The 18,473-nt window shown below is 45.9% G+C and overlaps 1 protein-coding gene and 1 non-coding gene across 9 annotated transcripts in view; one reads left to right on the top strand and one right to left on the bottom strand.

Annotated features, from left to right (window-relative positions):
• The window catches only part of Cyrib (CYFIP related Rac1 interactor B), a 133,174-nt gene that overhangs the window by 81,271 nt on the left and 33,430 nt on the right, over positions 1-18,473 (bottom strand). For all 8 annotated transcript variants that reach the window (XM_021183989.3, XM_029469390.2, XM_029469392.2 and 5 more), the window contains exon 2: positions 14,214-14,264. The gene's annotated coding sequence lies outside the window, so the exon portion shown is untranslated. The remainder of the gene's footprint in view (positions 1-14,213; positions 14,265-18,473) is intronic.
• LOC115029528 (U6 spliceosomal RNA) lies at positions 17,582-17,688 on the top strand. Its single transcript, XR_003835089.1, has one exon. It is a non-coding gene; the product is annotated as a U6 spliceosomal RNA (small nuclear RNA).

Here is an 18,473-nt window from a genome sequence, read left to right as displayed (position 1 = left end):
AGGAGGGGGGGATATCACTATGGTCCATGTCACAAAGAAGCTCAAATGGTTTAACCAGGAACCTCTCTAAAATCCTGGTACAGGTTTCACGTTAAGAGCACAGACACCAAGAGACTCAGCATCCATTTCTCAGCAACAAAGGAGGAGAAAAATACCTTTAACCTAAGCCCTAGGCTTAACATTTTCATGTAACAGGTCACTTGTTTTGTGTGTGCCCATGTCAGTTTCCTTTCCTGTTGCTATGATAAAATGCGCTGATAAAACGAACTTAAGGGTAAAAGGGTTTATTTCAGCTCACAGTTCCAGGTTACCCTCTATCAAGCAGGAAAGTCAAAGCAGCAGGAACTTGGGAGGAATGGTCCCATTACATCCACAGGAAAGAGCAGAGCATTAAGTCAATGCATGCATGCCTGTGCTAAGCTTGCCTTTTCCACTCTAACAACATTCAGGATCTTCTGCCTAGGGAGTGGAGAACCCTGCCTAGGGAATGCTGCCACTCACAGTGGATGGGCTTTCCCGCCTTAGTTAATCAAGTCAAGATCATCATCTATGTACATGCCCACAAGCCAACTTGACCTCAACGATCTAGACAACGCTTCACTGAGACTCTGTTCCCAGGTGATTTTAGAACGAATCAAGCAGACAAAACTAACCACAGCAGCCTACTGGGTTTCCACTGAACTCCCTAATTTTTGAAGGCAAGAACTTTGAAAGTCACCTTTAATATTTTACATTTTAAAAAACTGAGGGCCCAAGGTGTCAAGAAACTTGTCTACTGATTACAAGGAGCACAATCCATACCACGAGCCCCACCAGACCTGGGATCTAGGCCATGTAGCTCACAGGTGCTCATGTCTACACTGCCAGAGAACAACTGAGTTCAAGGGCAAAGCTCAGTTTGACTCCCTGAAGCATGAACAAGAGTCCTGTTTGGGTGTGTGTGTGTGTGTGTGTGTGTGTGTGTGTGTGTGTTTAATAATTACTAATAAGCAATGTGCAACCCTTGGTTTGGTATCTGGGATGATTTTTCAGGACAAATGGAGGGGGGGGTATCCATGAAATCATCTTTACCTTGCCCTTCATCACACAAATGTTTTCCAACACTGAAATAAGAAAAAAAAGTTAAGAGATATGTTTGTTGCTTGATGAAAAACACAAGGAGAAACACCCACTTGCTGGACTTTTCCAGTCTCCTCGGTGGTGGGGAATGCTACCATTCCTGATGTCGTTCTGAGCTAGCTGCAGAGCTCCTGTCAATACCATTTCCTGGCTTTTGCCCATTTCTCCTGCTCTCCCAGGACCACATACCCTAGCACTCTCCCACCGCTCCCCTCCACAGACCGTCACCACTGGATAAGCACGGCTCCTTTTCTCACTTGATGGAAACCCACAGACCAACGTATGCCTCTCCATCCTTCTGGGAGGCATCAGACACACTAGCGACGGTATGAGGTCTACAGAGCACCAAGACATGCCCCGAGAAAAGTGCTGCAAAAACACAAGCGAGGGCTTTATTAATTGATTTAATCTGGCTTCTTGGACATACACAGTGGTTTTCATGGACAAATCAACCAGACTAAGATTAATAGCCTGGTTTACTGTGTTCTTTTCCCCTCCCAAGCCACAAGTCAAAATAAACTCACCCTCAATGCACAACTTTGCAGAAATATGGTCTTGAATATTGACTTCTCAATCCACTGTGGTTATTAAAAGGATGGCTATATCCACCAGGATGTGGACAGGTTATGCTGTGGTAACAACAACAGAAACCTCAATCTCAGACTTAGGATGACCACAGTGGTCTCTCAGGGGCGAATGAGACAAGCATGGCAGCCTCCTCTGTGGCCTCTACCTGCCAATCAGTCAACTCCTCAGACATCAGTCAGAAGCTACGGCCCCTCCTTTCTTCTCCAGCCTCCCACAGCGAACAAAGGAAGGACTAGTGGGAACATCTGTAAAAATTCGGCAGATGGCCTGGCCTAGAGATGTCAGCCATTAAATGGCCATTACCATCGTTACTGTGACAATCCCCATTCCATAGAGAATAATCCCCAGACCATAGTCATGGTATAGTCATTACACAGCACTGTTGCAGAACCTGTCGGCAACTGGAATCAGCCAAAGAGCTTACTGACTTTGGCTACAGAGATGGCTCAGTCAGTAAAGTGCTTCTCATACAAGCGGGAGTACCAGAGTTCGATTCTCAGTACCAACATTAAAAAGAAATCTGGTGTGGTGTGTGTGCTTGTAATCTCAGCAACGAAGAGAGAGACAGATCTCTATGGCTCAACCTGCCAGCCTAGCTTAATTGGCAAGTTCTAAGCCAGGTAAGAGATCCTGCCTTAAAAATCAAGGAGGACAATATCTGAAGAGGGATAACACCCCAAGGCTGATCTCCACAGGTATACACACACACACACACACACACACACACACACACAGAGAGAGAGAGAGAGAGAGAGAGAGAGAGAGAGAGAGAACATGCTTGTTCCCCAAAGTACCAAAGTGAATAAATTAAACCTGCTAGCATGTTGTCTTCATCGTTGACTTTAAAAAGCTCTGTGGGTGATTCTAGTCTGCAGACAAGTCTGGAAACCAAGGTCACAGAGGCAGCAAGATTTCTATGCACATACATATACACATATACACATACAACCTGGCACCTCCCAGATGCCATCAACCCCAGTCTCTAGGAGCTGTAGTTATAACAGAGTAAAGCCAGGTTCTGCTGTGGGGAGTTAACCTGAATGACACCTAATGACAGCCATCAAGGTGGGTCTCTAGGGTCAGCAAGTCTCAACAGTCTCGTTGAAGGATAAAATGTCTACCTGACATTTAACCCTACGCCTAACCACAGGCATTTCTCATGGCCTGTTTTACTTCACACCTTTTCTAGACCCCCTCCGAACCATTCTGCCACATTCAGGGTCATCGGAATTCCAAAATTACACGGCTGAGAACCGATGGGAGTGAATCCAAGGAGAGGAGGTCTACCAATGGCGGCGCTTTGAATTGCTCTTCGTCTGTGACCCAGAACAGTAAGCAGAGAACATAAGGGAAACACACAGAAAACTGAAAGTGAGAACACATACACAAGAACTCAAAAAAAGAAACTGACAGCACCTAAGTTACTTGTTGGAGTTTTTGCCAGCTTAGCACCAACTCCAACCTACCTGACAAGAAGGATCTCAGCTGAAAAGTTGCTTCCTTCAACCTGGCCTGTGCCAGACGTTCTCAACCTATGCATCATAACCCTTCTCGGGGTCTCTTGAGATTTTCACAGGGGCCGCATATTTATCAGATACTTACATTACGATTCATACCAGTAGCAAAAGTACAGTTATGAAGCAGCAACAAAGATAATTTTATGGTTGGGGTTCAGCACACCCTGAGGAACTGTATTAAAGGGTTCCAGCATTACGAAGGCTGAGAACCACTGGCCTATGGGCATGTCTATGAAGTATTCCCTTAATTGCTCGTCAATGTAGGAAGGCCCAGTCCTCAAAGAGCCGTATCATCTGTGGGCGGGTGGCCTGGGATGTATTAAGAAAGGTACCCGAGCCACCGAGGGAAAGAAAGCTAGTAAGCAGGATTCTTCCATGCTCATTTCTCCAGTTCCTACCTGTTCCTGTCTTGGCTTTCCGTGCTTACAGATTGTAATCAGTAAGCCGGCCAAACAAACCCTTTCCTCCCCAGGACTTGCTTTTGGTTCATCACAAGAGAAATCAAACTAGGACATTTACCAAAGCTCCTTTGTCAGTAGTCACCACCTCCCATGTGCGGCTCCACTTTTGTTTCATTTCTCTTGAGATAAATGTGTCTCCTGGGGTAGTAAAGAGGTGGGCGGGGGGGGGGGGGAGCTCTGAACAGTGCCCTTTCACCTGGCCACTATGTTCAGGGCATTGCATGCTCTGCACAGAGCACAGCACTCTTGCATCCTGCACCAGCACAAGATGATTTCAACAAATCAGCTGCCTGTGCTGTGGGATGTTGTCTCTGCAGTGTCTGGAGAAGCCCAGAAACCCCAGCTTGTTTGCCTTTGCTTTGGCAGTTTAATTTAGGACTCCCACTAGCTTTATGTAAACTCTTTGCCAACATGAAAAGACACTCCGCATTGTTGAAGGCACAGTTAACTTGGGCCCAAGGGAAGGAAGCATTGTATAGATTACATAATGGTTACTCTATTGCTTAAGAAAACAAACGGCAGCCTCAGGCAGAAAAGTGAAAAGAAGAGAAAACCCATTTCTGTAAGAGCGTCTGAGGCTCTATCTTCTGAATCACTGTGAGTCCACAATGGCGCTGCTTTTCTCCGGGGCTCACTCTCTCACTCTGTTACTTCCCGGAACCTGGGAAATGAAGTTTCCTCCCATCCACAGTTGCCTAACAACAAAAAAAAAAGGCAGGCAGGATTCTCCTAATAAAAGCTGGAAATGAAAAGTGCTAACTGCGCCCAAGGCCCTGCTTACTGTGACGAATCAGTAGGAACCCCTTTTAGGGCCTCTATTAAGATTCTATTTTCTCTGCAAACTACCCCAAAGAGAAATAGAGTGGAATCCACAGGCCAGACACATCTGGCAGGCTCGCTAGTGCCTGCAGACCAGCAGTACCCTAAGCTCCCTATGCTGGTCTCCTCTTCTGTAAAATAGAAATAATTTCCCATTGGAAAGAGACATGACTCAAGTCACTGTGAAACCATGCAAAATGCTAAGCTTTCAAACAAACAAAGCAAACCAACCAAGGTGGACTTGCTAGGAGAATTTGCCATGAGAAGAGGCGGGGCCTCCTGGCCCATCTTTTGTTTCCATCCTCTCAGAGAAACCACTTGGAAGCCTCTTGGTCACATCTCTTCCACACATCCCCTACCAGGAGCCACACACACTTGTCCTCAATCCCAAAGGTGGATCCTGAGCTGTCTAAGACAATGCTGTCCCCTCTGCTCTGCCACCATGGTTGGTCTGAGAAGGGGATGCAGGTCCTGAGAGGATCCTGCCAGAGAGAAGAGTGGAAATTCTGTTCAAGGGCTCTGCAGAGAGAGGCTACCTCTTCCTCCTAAGCTGCTGTAAAGGACCGGAACCTGAGAATGAAGCCAGGAGAAAGATGTGCAGAGCCCAAAGCCTCACCAAGAAACCAAGGCAGGGCCCTGATCAAAGTGTGCCTGGAGGCCGTTCCACTTCCTGCTCCTGTCAACCACATCCCTGCAATTGCCCCCGTTTGACCTGGGAGTTCGGTCAGTTGAAGCCTAGCACACCCCACCTGATGATCCATCCTGAATGACTCACTAAAAGGATGGGCAGAAATGTAAGCACATTTCTGATGATTTAACTCAGACTCAGGTTCTCTCAGAGGAGGGCACAAACAGGTCTTGGTCACCCTGGAACTTGGGCTTAAAAGCTTTTCTGTACAGAGGCCCTCAAACAAGTTTTTTGGTTTTTTGGGTTCTCCCCCCCCACACCCCCCAGTAAATGAATAGAAAGAATGAATCAAACCACCTGGAGTTTCAGAAGCATCTAAGGCCCCAGGTTCTAGCTGGGCATTAAAAGATGCCCTAGGTGTAGAGAAGCACGCAGGCCTAGGATGAAGCTATAAGTATAGCCAAGGCCCCAGCTCCCTGTTCTGCACGGCGGCAGGGCCTAGATTGAAGAAGCCGTGTAAAGGAACAGGAGAGGCCACACCCACAGAGTGTGATTTCCCTTCCTTTCTGCAGTTGACCTTGTTGCTGACCATGGCTCTGCTCTGAGATTTCAGAAACCAGGGTCATCATATGTGCATAATAATGGGCTTCACAGCTTCAGGAAAGTGAGCCGAGGAAAGGCTTGCCTCAAGCCTCCCACCCCACCATACACACCCATTCCTGTTAGGAGCAGCAACCCACAAGAGTGTATGGATACATTAATCAAGGTCTCCCAGCTTTCCGGATGTGGTGGTCGCCTACAGATCAGTGGTCCCCGGCTACTTAGTGTGGCTGTCAATATCACAGCCCCACGTTCCTAGAAGGTTGGCTAACAACCAGAAGGGATGTGGAACTCAGGTAACCTGAAACTAGGGAAATGAGGGCTTCCCTCATTCACTGCCCCACACCTCCAAGCACTGATGAAATCATTCCTGAGTATTTGACTGAGTGCCTGAATGAGTGGACAATACTGAAGGCAGTGACATTAAGACTCCAGGATTAGATCCTGATTAGAAACCCGATGGACTCCGTGCAGCCTGTCAGGCAGACAGCAGCCAAGCCAAAGACCTAGAAATCAAAAGGGGGATTTTGTTCGAGAATCTGGCCAAAGACAGAACTCTGACCCAGCCCCCAGTGTCCATGCCTCTGCAATTCTCTGAGACACAGTCTCTTTCTCTGACAAAAACAAATTATCAGGAGTAAATAAGACCCAGGTATGGTGGTGTATACCTGAAATCCCAGCACCCAAGAGGCTTAAGGCAGACTTCGGAGAGTCCAAAGGCTATACAACCAAGCAATCTCAAAATAAACAAGCATATAACACCTCAATCCCCAAAGGCAATGTAACTTAGGAAAAAGACTGAATGGCATAAGGCATATCCCAGATATTAATTACAATTAGTCCTAGATCATAAAGCTAATAAACTTTCAGTATGTGTGTCTGTGTGTGTCTCTGTGTGTGTCTGTATTGTGTGTATATCTGTGTGTGTCTGTGTGTATATGTCTGTGTGTGTCTGTGTGTCTTGTGTGTGTATGTGTGTGTGTCTGTGTGTATATGTTTGTGTCTGTGTGTATATGTCTGTGTGTGTCTGTGTGTATGTCTATGTGTGTCTGTGTCTTGTGTGTGTGTCTGTATGTGTGTCTGTGTATATGTGTGTATGTCTGTGTGTGTGTGTCTTGTGTGTCTGTGTGTATATGTGTCTGTGTATGTCTGTGTGTGTGTGTGTTTGTGTGTGTGCACATACATGTGGAGGCCAGAGAACAACTTGTAGAACTTGGTTCTCTCCCTCTATGTGTGTGTCCCAGGGACTAAATTCAGGTCATCAGGCTTGGCACCAAGAACTTTAACCACTAAGCCACCTGGCTGGTCAGCAAAAAATTGATTTTTCTAATAAAAATTAAAGTAAGGTGAGAACAAGGTGTCTATCCAGCACCTAGGACAGAGAGTAGGATCCCAACTGTTGTCCCTGCCCTGTCAATGCCCTGAATACACCTAGAAACAGCTATCGCATGTCTTTCTCCTGTCTCTTGTTAAATATTTCAGTTACTTTAATGGCTAGACTTCAAAGCAGTATCCCTCCTCTTTACAAAGCTCCATCTGTTAAACCCACGGCAAGCGCTGTACAACCAGCCCTCGCTGCTGCTCTCCTCTGCTCATTCCTCAGTTCATTCACTCATCCAATAAACACGAATTAAAAACCTGTCTCCTTGGACTTCCTTTGCTCTTGCCTACCCATCATTCAACAGCAGTTCCCAGATGGCCTCAGGGAAGGAGCCCCTAGCCACATTCTGTCCCTGTGCCCCAGGAGGCATTCAGAAACCAGCCTACCTTCACCAGTGGGCGGGACTGTCCTAGAATGGCGAATCAAATTACAGAGTGCACTTAGCAACAGCCACTGATAGCCAGAGGAACAGTAAGATCAATTCTGTGACTTCCAGCTGGATGATTAGGAAAGTGACCTTTCTAAAGCTGTTAGGACCACTAACTGCTACATGATGCCCCAATCTGTAAAGGACATGGGTCTCATCCAGAGATGAAAAACTGTGTCCAGACTTGGCAAGACTTTCAGCTTCCGATTCTTAACGCCTAAAATTCCATCTTTAAACTTTTCGAGTAAAGAAGCAATCAAAGCTCCTTGCTACGGAAAGCAGCTCAAGCTGGGGTTGTTCAGAGGTGGGAAGCAGCCCAACAAGAGAGGTCTGAGTTCCCGTGAGCACAGGAAGCAGGTGGACCCACATCACCTTTCTAGGCTCACAGTCTAACATGGAGGTGGCCACCCTTTCTTTCCGACAGCTGTGCAGAGCCAGTCAGATGACAGTCGAGTTAGCAACACAAGCCTGAAAGGGGCATCAGGAAAGGATCTCCCAGGGCAACGGTATTTAAACCGGCTCTCCATCTTCACTCTGGCAATGAAGACAGGATGATTGTCTGAGGGAGTCAGATATCACCGCTGATTCACACCCATCTTCAGTAAACTGAAACTCTGCATCCCAGCTTGCTGCGTAGACAATGCTCTGCGGAGGAGAGCTCAATGGAACCCTGAGCCCCCCAGAACTGAAAACTGCATAGCCAAATGAACCATGATCACTGGGAGCCTGTGACAGAGGATGTCCCCTGTCAGCTGAAGCGACCATGCCCCCATCTCCTGACTCTGTAAGCTAGCTGCCATCCCCAGCTCCTCACCAACCACAGACAGTGTCCTAAAGGCCTTTTAAGATGTATAACCCACTTAGGGAACTTATTTCCAAACGGTAACCAGGGAGCGCCATGAGGAGAAACCTCTGGTTCTATAAACCAGCTCATGAGTTCGACATGTGGCCAGCCGCAGCAACAGCAGCAACAGTGAAAGCTCCCCTGAGAACATCTATTTCACTAAGAAAGGCCATAAATGTTCTTTGTCAAGTGAACAGAAGCCAGTGTCTTTGGGGCCTTTGATGATCCATCCTGGACAGGCGGTGGGCGGATCAAATAAGCCTAAAAAAGGATGACACAGTGGGACAAATTCTCACCTCTGTCGCTTGCTAAACACATCGAGGTCTCATTTGTTCCAGAAACAGAGTTCTGACTTTCCAGAGCAAATAGACTTCACGTTGAGACAATTAGTAATGACAGAATACCTCCAAGTAACCCAGGAGGTGGAGGGCACCAGGGATTAGTGGTAGGGAAGCTTGAGATACATTCGAAACCCTTTGGATGGTTAAGCAGTGCCTGTTTATAAAACCCCTCTAAATAATGCCACCAAACTCCATCTACTGCATGCCAGGACTTGACACACAAGTCTCTCTCTCTCTCTCTCTCTCTCTCTCTCTCTCTCTCTCTCTCTCTCTCTCTCTCTCTCTCCCCACACACACGTCTTGAAAATGGAATTCACAGATATTTATCACTTATTTACAGATTCCTTGAGACTCCTTGAGTGCAGAGTCAAGCACTGAGGAGACCTGCAGTGGCGTATGTACTGGCTACACCAGATGGCACAGGGAAGTGCCTAGCATTTAGTGGTGGATTCCCACGGGAGACTTGCTAACTCCCTCTAAATTTGGGAAGGGCTCTTGTGTGCAAGGCTCCCTAAGTGGTTTTGTCTCGTCCTCTGTGGAGTCCAGGCTGGTCTTTCACTTCCAATCTGCACACCCCTCCAAGTGTTTGGATTATCAGCATGTACCTCCATGCCTAGTCCCAAGTAGTCTTTTAGGTACAATTGATTCTTCATCAAACAGCAATATGTGACCAAACAAGTCATTATAATGACACAGGAGGGTCTGGACTGTTCTGGGATACAAACAAGTTATAAATTATCTCAGGATACAAAACAAGACTGTCTATAAGTAATAATAATTTTAAAACTTCAAATGCCTATAAAAGGACATGGAATTGGGTATCACCGGCCCACAGCAGATTTCCAGCTATACTCTAAGCAGAGCCAAGTTAAGTATCCATATTGTGTATGACGACAGATACAGAAAAATATCCATGCTCCTGTCTTTCCATATAGATGAATGACTACTTTTCTGAATATTGCTTTTCTTGCAACTCAAAACTAAATCATGACTACCTTATAAGCTGTTGGTTAGCAAAGCCCCAAAGAATACAGGCTCTAGCATCTCCTTTTGGTGGCCTACTGAAACTAGATTGTAAGACCTTATTCCTGAAGACACACACACACACCTTGGTTGCAAGACAAGAGAGAAATCAAGCTGGAACTGAGAGCAAGCTCCCTTCCTACTCTCTAGCTTTTGTGATGATGGACAGTTCTATAACAGAGTACTCGGAAAGAAAGGGCATCAGTGGCCTTGCTATGCTGTGAGCCCTACAAATTGCAACATTAACCTGCCAGGCAAGATGCCTCTATACCTGCAATGGTGACGCCATCGTCATGGGGCACCCAACTGTTCTATGACTAGACTTGAGACCCACCGCACAAGATGGAGCTCATATCTGATACTGTAACTCCTACCAGAAACCCATGGCTGGGAAGTCATCAGCCCTGGGAGGACGAGGACTTAACCCTAGCGTTTAGCTACATGCATAGTGTCCAACTGTGAGGACTATGCCATGCTTCGGCCCGCATTCGCAAAAGGCTGCTTTCCTGTTATGCTTTTAAGTCCAGGGGAAGAAAGAAGGGCAGAGCGCGCTGGCTGCTCCCGTCCCATTGTCTCTTCTTGCCCCCGTGAATCACCCGTGACATTACTACTTCCTGGAAATTCCGCTCCTAGGTGCACAACCCAGAATCGGAGCTTAAAATAGCGTGAACACGTGAGCCACTGACATGCCGAAGCCAGATCATGTTGTTTCAAGAGACGTGACGATGTTCACAGCTTCTCAACTCCAAGTTCAGAGACATTGCATTGCTCGCCTGAAACTAGTCGTTGCGGGGATATTTACACCACAGAAAGCAGCAAACACGGGCCTAGTGAATGGCTCACTGGTAAAGAACACTGGCTGTTCTTTCAGAGGACCCAGGTTCAATTTGCCAGCACCCACATGATTGGCTAACAGCCATCGGTAACCCCAGTTCCAGAGGACTTGACGCCCTCTTCTGGCCCCCATGGGTGCTACATGGTGTACAGACAGACATGCAGACAAAACACCCATACACATAAAAAGTAAAATTTAAAAGTAAAAAGAAATCACTGGATGCTACAAAGAGGCTTTTTTTTTTTTTTTGGCCTTTCCCTATGAAGACTGCTATAAACATTTATCGGCACATCAATATATACTACAGTGCAAAGTGAGGCTCTGCTACCCTCCCCTGCATCCTGTACCCATGATGCTCATCTGCTCGGAAATTCTTACATCTCAAAGCTTACAGGAGATCCCAGAAGACATTTAACCCTCACATTCCCCCAGCATGGTTTCTCCTTTAGCCCCACTATGCAGTGTCTCTTTACTATTCTTTCATACTTACATCCGTATACCACTTGGTGATTATTCTTAATTCTTGCTGGGGTCAAATCCCAGCTCTGTCCTTACCAGTACAAGTGTACAACCATGAATAACAAGATTGAACTGCATTAGTGTTTTTTTTTCCATCTATAAAATAGACATGACAACTGTTCACAATGCAAAGGTCAGTGGGTTGTGGGGAGCCCAGCTCCAATGGACACATCTACAGCACTGGCTCAGGCGACACCACAGAAGAGGGCATGAGGAGGTATAACACTTGAAAGTCAGAGTACCATTAAGTCTACTATGTGACTCTTAGAAAGGGCTGCTGAGTTAGACCCAAACAACAATATCACCAGACATGTTAACATGGAAGGGGGAAATCTCACAGTGACCCAACCCCTAGACAGAGAACACTGACAGAGACAGGGCACTGATGTCTGCTGGGAGGGAGAATTAGCCCCTTCCAGGTTTGAGTCCCTGACTGGTTATCTAATACAAGCGGTCAGCCCTGAAACCATATACACAGGAAAAATAAAAACGGACTCAGCGGGTTGTATCTATATATTTGTCTATATGTTTGTAACAATAATAAACAAAAAGAGCCCATCAAGTTGAGACTAGGGAGGATGCTGGAAGGGCTGAAGGGAGGAAATGACGTCATTATATTTTAATTAGGGATGTAAAATAAACAAATAAAAATACAGATGGCCATAATGATGCCCCCTCACAATTTGTTCTGCCGATTAAGTGGGTTGAGCCAAGAACTCAGAACAGTGTCTGGCAACACACTTAATGAGGGTTAATATTGTACGACAGTTCACTTGCTCTCCACAGCTAGTCATTCCTTAAGCCCTTCCCTTAGGTTTTAAATAAAATGACTCTCATTTCATTTCATTTTTGGCTGGTTTATAGATCTTCTTCCCCTTTACTTTACTTTTTGATGTCACTAGTCCTCAATCATTTTAAACATACTATTTGTTGGTTTTACTGAACAGTTAAATTTACCAGCATCTTGGAATGGCTTGTCCTGAGTAGTCAGTCTATAGTGTCTATCTGTGACTTCTGCACAGGTAGTCTTTTTCCTTCTTATGCGAATCCTGTCGGGAATGCACTGATGAAACATCCTCTAGGACTGCGTTTGTGTTTGTGGTACTGGTTAAACTAAGTTTCACGTTAACTGTTCAGGTTGAAGGACATCATGTTATAAGTAATCAAAATAGATTTGATGTGTGTGTGTGTGTGTGTGTGTGTGTGTGTGTGTGGTACAGTACCAAGTTTTTATTTCTTGTGGGTAACACTCGTTCAACTCATAGTTAAACTTCCAGACAGTGACGTTTTCTAGCTCCACTGTCATAAAGAAATAAACATTTCCTTTAAGGCTCTTGGATACTCAATCCTACCTTATCTCAGGCCTCACTTCTAGACTCTGTACAATTAACACACCACTCACTGGACCCTTTGCCTACAAAAGTCCCATATGTGTCACAGCTTTTGTTCACATATAACCACTGGCTCATACGTCTCTCTAAATTTCTGGTTGATTCTAGAATGTTTTGTTACAGACTCCCCAAGACCCACTGCTCTTATTTCCATCAACTCCACACATTTGTACTGGGAAGTATTTGTGCAAATCAGCTCGGTGTATCATCTCAGCAAAAACTTCCAGGTCACTGAACCCAATGCAGTCATTCATTCACGCTTCAGACCTAGCGGTATTAAAATTCCAGCTTACGGGCTGTCCACCTAGCTTAGTAAATAATGGCACTTTCCACACGAGCCCTGTGACCCTAGCTCAGTCCCTAGAACTCACATAAAGGACAACGGAGAGAACAGGCTCCAAACATTGTCCCCGTGACACTGTCCCCTCCCCACTCAATAATAAATGTAAGATTTCTATAAAATGCATCTCACTCCAGGTTTAGCATCTAACATCAGAATGTAATATAAAAACTGAAAACTCTAAAATGGTTTGAAAATCCCATATGGCCTCACACTGAAGACTGGCCGACTGTCTTTTATGACATACAACATCGTCTTTCTTTTAGCACTGGACTGAATGTCTTAAGCTAAGCACCATATGGAAGAGATGGTTTGGATGTAGGGGGGCATGCTGTGTGATAATTACAGTCTATAAATACAGGAGACACTTGATGGCATGAGATGCTCAAATTTTAAAAGGCACTGAGAACAAAGACTAACAGAAGGAATAGCAGATCCAAGCCTCCTATCATACTCACTCGGAGACAGAGGCCTGCCGGGTGAAATGATATGGCCACCTATGCTATTTAAGGTGGTTTTGCCTTCAGTTTGCTTTGTTGAACAACTATGCCTGCCTGCATCTGTATAAGCTGAAAACACAGACATGATAAAGTGCTGACTCATCAGGCAGTTCTAGGGAGCATCCTAGCATGGTGGGAATACTGAGCCTCCTGATTCAGGGCAGTTAACTTGGGTAGGATAGTAAACATTTATATAACCAGCTGTAAAGAATAAGATTTGTATTTAACTGCACACATAATTCCATTAAAAAACAAAACAAAACATTAAAACCATTCAAGCACGCCAGAGCAAAGGCTGCCATGGGCCACTGTGCTGAGGGCCCCTTACCATGCTGACGCATCACCACAAAGCTGGCCAGCCACGTGGAATGTGGTGGGGGCACCTGGGATCAAGGAGAATGGTTTTCCCCCACGACAGGCGCCCTCAGAGGGTGACAAAAACTACGCTGGTTAACAGCACCGGCTTGCAAGCCAGGTGTGAATACTGACTCTGCTTTCCTTCACAGAACGACTGGGGTCCAGGTCATTCCTTCCTGTGAACTTGAGCTTGGTAGGGCTACTGTGACTTGGGTAATGTGTACACACAGTCTATGGCTCAGAACTCTTTGCTACTACTGTTACCTGGGGCAGGAAGTGTAGAAGTATCACCTCACTTCCAAATTAGTTATTTAAATTCCTAGTCTGACTCAACAGCCTACAGAAGCTCAGCGTTCATGGGCCGAAGGAGATGATGCGTTATGTGCTGTCACTTCCATGGGGTGGGGACACTTCTACTGAAGTGAAAGTCACATCTGGCTCACTGCTGTTTCTTCAGAGTGAGAGTGAGCAGTGAGGGGTTAGAGCCAGGTGGCTAGGGTCCCATGCCAGCTCTGTTACTTACCAATGCAGTAGCCTTGAAAGGATCTCAGATCTCAGGCCTCGGTGTCTTCTCCTGTAAGAAGAGTGACAGCAAGGATTAAGCGAGCTACAGCAGCACGCTGAAAGCCACCAAGAAGTCCTGGCCTTCACCATTACTTCTTCCCTTCCGATACTAGTAACATGGTCTGAGAGGACGTCTTGTAAGTGCCAGTTACACAGACCAGGCCAAAGCGTCCCATCTTTACACATGGTACCATGGGACTGTCACCTACAAAGACCATGCTCAAGAACTATGCAAGTGCCAGGCATAGTTCTTTGATCACACACCTTTGACCCCACTACTTGGGAGACAGGCAGCAGGATTTCTTGTGAGTTCAGAGCCAACCTGGTCTCCATAGTGAGTTTCAGGAAAGCCACCATTTTGGGGTTTTGTTTTTGGTTGGTTGGCTTTGTGCCCTGTCTAGAAAAAAAACTAAACAAGAAGAAAACAAACAAACGTATGCAATCAAATTACAAAAACAAACATCACACAGATTTCTCACGTTTGGACTGGAGAGATCGTTCAATGGTAAGGATACTTACTGATCCTGCAGAGGACCAGGATTCCATTCCCATCACTCCCACTAGACAGTTTACAACCGTCACTCCAGCTCTAAGGAATCTGACACCCTCTTTTGGTCTCAACAGGTACCTGCACATGTGTGATACACAGAAACTCATGCAGGTACATTCCTTTAATCTCAGTGCTCAAAAGGCAGAGGAAAGTGGATCTCTGTGAGTTCAAGGACAGCCAGGTCTACACAGTGAGTTCCAGATCATCAAGAACTAGAGTGAGACCCTGCCTCAGAAAAAAAAAAAAAAGTAAATGAAGTAAGAGTTTTTAAAATGTCACATTTTAAGTTAAGTTTACAATGTTGTGTTGGGCTACATTCAGAACAACCCTTGCAGCATGCAGCCCATGGGTCACAGGTTAGACGCACAGCAGCAATGTTTCTCAAATCTGTCTCTCACTTAGTGCTGAAAATAACACTAGCCATCACAAGGATGGGGGTGGGAGGAGATGGGAAGGGAGGGGGGGATGGGAGAGATGGAGATGGGGGAGAAGGAGCTGACTCTGAGAAGTCATTTGCTGACAGTTGCACAGATGAAGGCAAAGCCCCAAACATCTGTAACTAAGGACCATCAGGATGGACACCCTAGTCTCAGACGTAGAGGGTGGGGTGGGGTCATGCTGTGCTCTGAGATTCTGAGTTCTAAGATAAAGGGTCCTGGAATCCTGGATGGCTACAGAAACCCTGGTCCCAGAAAAATATGTTCAGCTCAACTTGACTCTGAACTGATCTCAGCCATTCTGTCCCTGAATCATTTCCTGTTTGGGGTTTCTGTTCTGCACAGAGAAGAAAGCAAGCATGCACAGTGCCCTCAGAGGTCTCACTCTTGGAAACCAATCTCTCAGAGCGGAAGCTTAGGCATCAAAGAGTTTTCAGAAAACCAGGGTTCAACAGCAGCCTCCTTGACACGTGACCAGCACTCTGCTTGAAATGGAGGCAGAGGGGCGTCTACACACACTCACTGCCAGATGGAATGGAACGGAGTGAGCGCCCTTGGCCAGGATCAAATCTTCAGCTGCCGGTGAAGTTCTCACTTAGCTTTTCATTGAGTTCTGAAAATACCGGAAGCCACTTAACCAGCTTCATTTTATTCACAAAAGGTGTGGGGCGGGGCCTCCTTGTCTCAGGAGGCCACTGTCTGCTGCTGTCACCCCGAGTGCTTTGCCAGCTCTGCTTCTGTTCACAGGGACAAGTGCCTTCCCCTTGTTCTTGTTGTATGCTTTAACATTCCCTTTTAAACTCATCACAAGTGCTTAAAGAAAGGGAAGACCCAACTGAAAGGCTGTCTAAGCCATGCTCACAGCCATATCTTCAAATGTGTATGCACACATGTACATATACCTTATCACACACATATACACACCATATATAAGTATAACCCACACCACACAGTCTACAAACAAATACCTATATGCCACACTACACACACACACACACTGCATACCTACAAGCGCAACATACACATAACACATTACGTGCCATAGACACGTACAAATTCATGTACACATAACATACCATATACATGAACAAATGAAACACACACCACACACCTAAAACCACATACGTACATATATAGCACATATCACACATACAATGAAAACACATCACACATGTTCCACTTAAACATATACAACATGCCTATCACACACAATGTGAAAGCACACATGCACACACACATGCATATCATGTATATTCATACCATATACGTGCATGACACATACATCATATACCCCATACATGTATATCACATAGCAGATACACACTATGAGTACACCACACATGCACACATATACTCACCATGTCATAGGTATATATATATATATATATATATATATATATATATATATATATATATTTATATGTGTGTGTGTGTATACACATATATATCATAAGCAAATTATATAGACACACAACTGCCACTTCTCCCATCCCTCTTATTCTGATTCTTTGACAAGGATTTTTAGAACAGAACATGGGGACAAGTTCTTTACTTGGGAAACTTTTAAAGGCCTTGCACAGAATCCTAGAAATGAGAAGAGGCAATGGGGACTCTCACAGAAGCCTTGACTTGCTTTGTTTTTTAAAACCACTAAGGAAGCTGACCACTGTGTAACCTTGATGGAAACGCCGGACACAGTGCCTATGGCAGCAGGAAGGTGGTATCTGAAGACAGGTGACTATCTCTCACTCCCAAGTTTCTTGCAAAGAGAAACTGGGCTATACCGCAGACTCATCACAGTTTCCAGGGCCACCTAAGTTGGGCCAAGTCTCCTGCCCTCTTTGAGATCCAGCAGCCTTTGCTACAGTGACAATATAAAAGGTAGAACTGTGGCTTCAGAGGCCACACACTGAGCCTTCCAGCCACCCAGGACTCTGACATCAAGAGCTAGTGCAGTTAAAATGGCCAGAGGGTACAAGGACAGGCGTGGGCAGGCAAGGGTATTCCATTAGCTCAGCCAGATAAAAAAGTAGTGAGGGCCAGAGCAGAGCTTCCCCAAGGGGATTCTGTCCACAAAGACAGCTACAAGACAAGTCCCAGCTGTCCAGAGGCAGGAGAGTATCCAAGCAGAGCCAACAGCCCATGTAAGTCTGACTTGCCGCTAGGCCAAGCGCAGGAGGGATGAGACTAGATGTTAGGGGGCCAGTTGCCAGTGACGCCCACCTAGCCCACACCTGGAACGGTCAGCCCTGGATCTCACTGGCCATCCAGCCTGGCTTCTTTGTCTACAGGTCTAAGACAGTGAAACAAGGAGGTGTTGGGGCCAAGATGACTGAACAGGTGCCTGCTTCAGCAGCACATATACTAAAATGGGAACGATACAGAGAAGATTAGCATGGCCCCCGAGCAAGGATGGCTCGCATAGTCATGAAGCGTTCCATATTTTTAAAGGAAAAAAAAAAAGATGGCTGAACAGAATGCTTGCTGGGAAACAATGATTTGAGTTTGGTCTCCAGGACTCACATGGTAGGAGAAAGAGAACTGGTTGTCCTCTGACCTCCACACTCGTGTCACACAGCATGTGCATGCTCCCAATAAATATTTTTAAAAATCAAAGCGTGGACACAAGGGGTAAAGACATTTGCCATGAAGAACGCACATAAGGTGGGAGACCTGACTCAACAGAGTTGTTTTATGATTTCCATACTTGTACCGAGGTGCATGCTGGCTCTGTCTGTCTGTCTGTCTGTCTGTCTCTCTCTCTCTCTCTGTCTCCCTATCTCTGTTTCTCTCATAAGAAAGAGAGCCAATGAGAAGGTTCAGTGAGTTAAAATGCTTGCCACCAAACCTGACAACCTGAGTTCCATCCGGAACCGGCACCTACAAATTACTCTCTGAGCCCTACCCACGTGCAACTCCACCACACACAGACACGGCCTCTTAGCAGGCAAGTCACCTACAGAACGTCCCTGATCAACACAGCAGAGGAAAGTCAGACTATAAATCAACCCCGGGGAATTCTGGAGCTGAGACATTTCAGGAAACGTTTTGCCAGCCTGCTTCATTCCATAATTATCCGGACACTCCCCACACCCCACTCAATGGGAAACAGACAAAGGAAGAAAAAAAAAAGCCAAAACAGGTGTCGGGTGTATTCCACATGGCACCACAAACTCAGCTGCCGAACTTCACAACAGTTGCCTACTGCTGAGAAGTTTCGGGTGGTATTCTC

The sequence above is a fragment of the Mus caroli genome, unplaced genomic scaffold, assembly GCF_978045245.1.
Source record: "Mus caroli unplaced genomic scaffold, Mus_caroli_1 scaffold_16, whole genome shotgun sequence".
Lineage (NCBI taxonomy): Eukaryota > Metazoa > Chordata > Mammalia > Rodentia > Muridae > Mus > Mus caroli.
The sequence above is the reverse complement of the archived record's forward strand: the minus strand, read 5'-3'. Positions and strand labels throughout refer to the sequence as shown.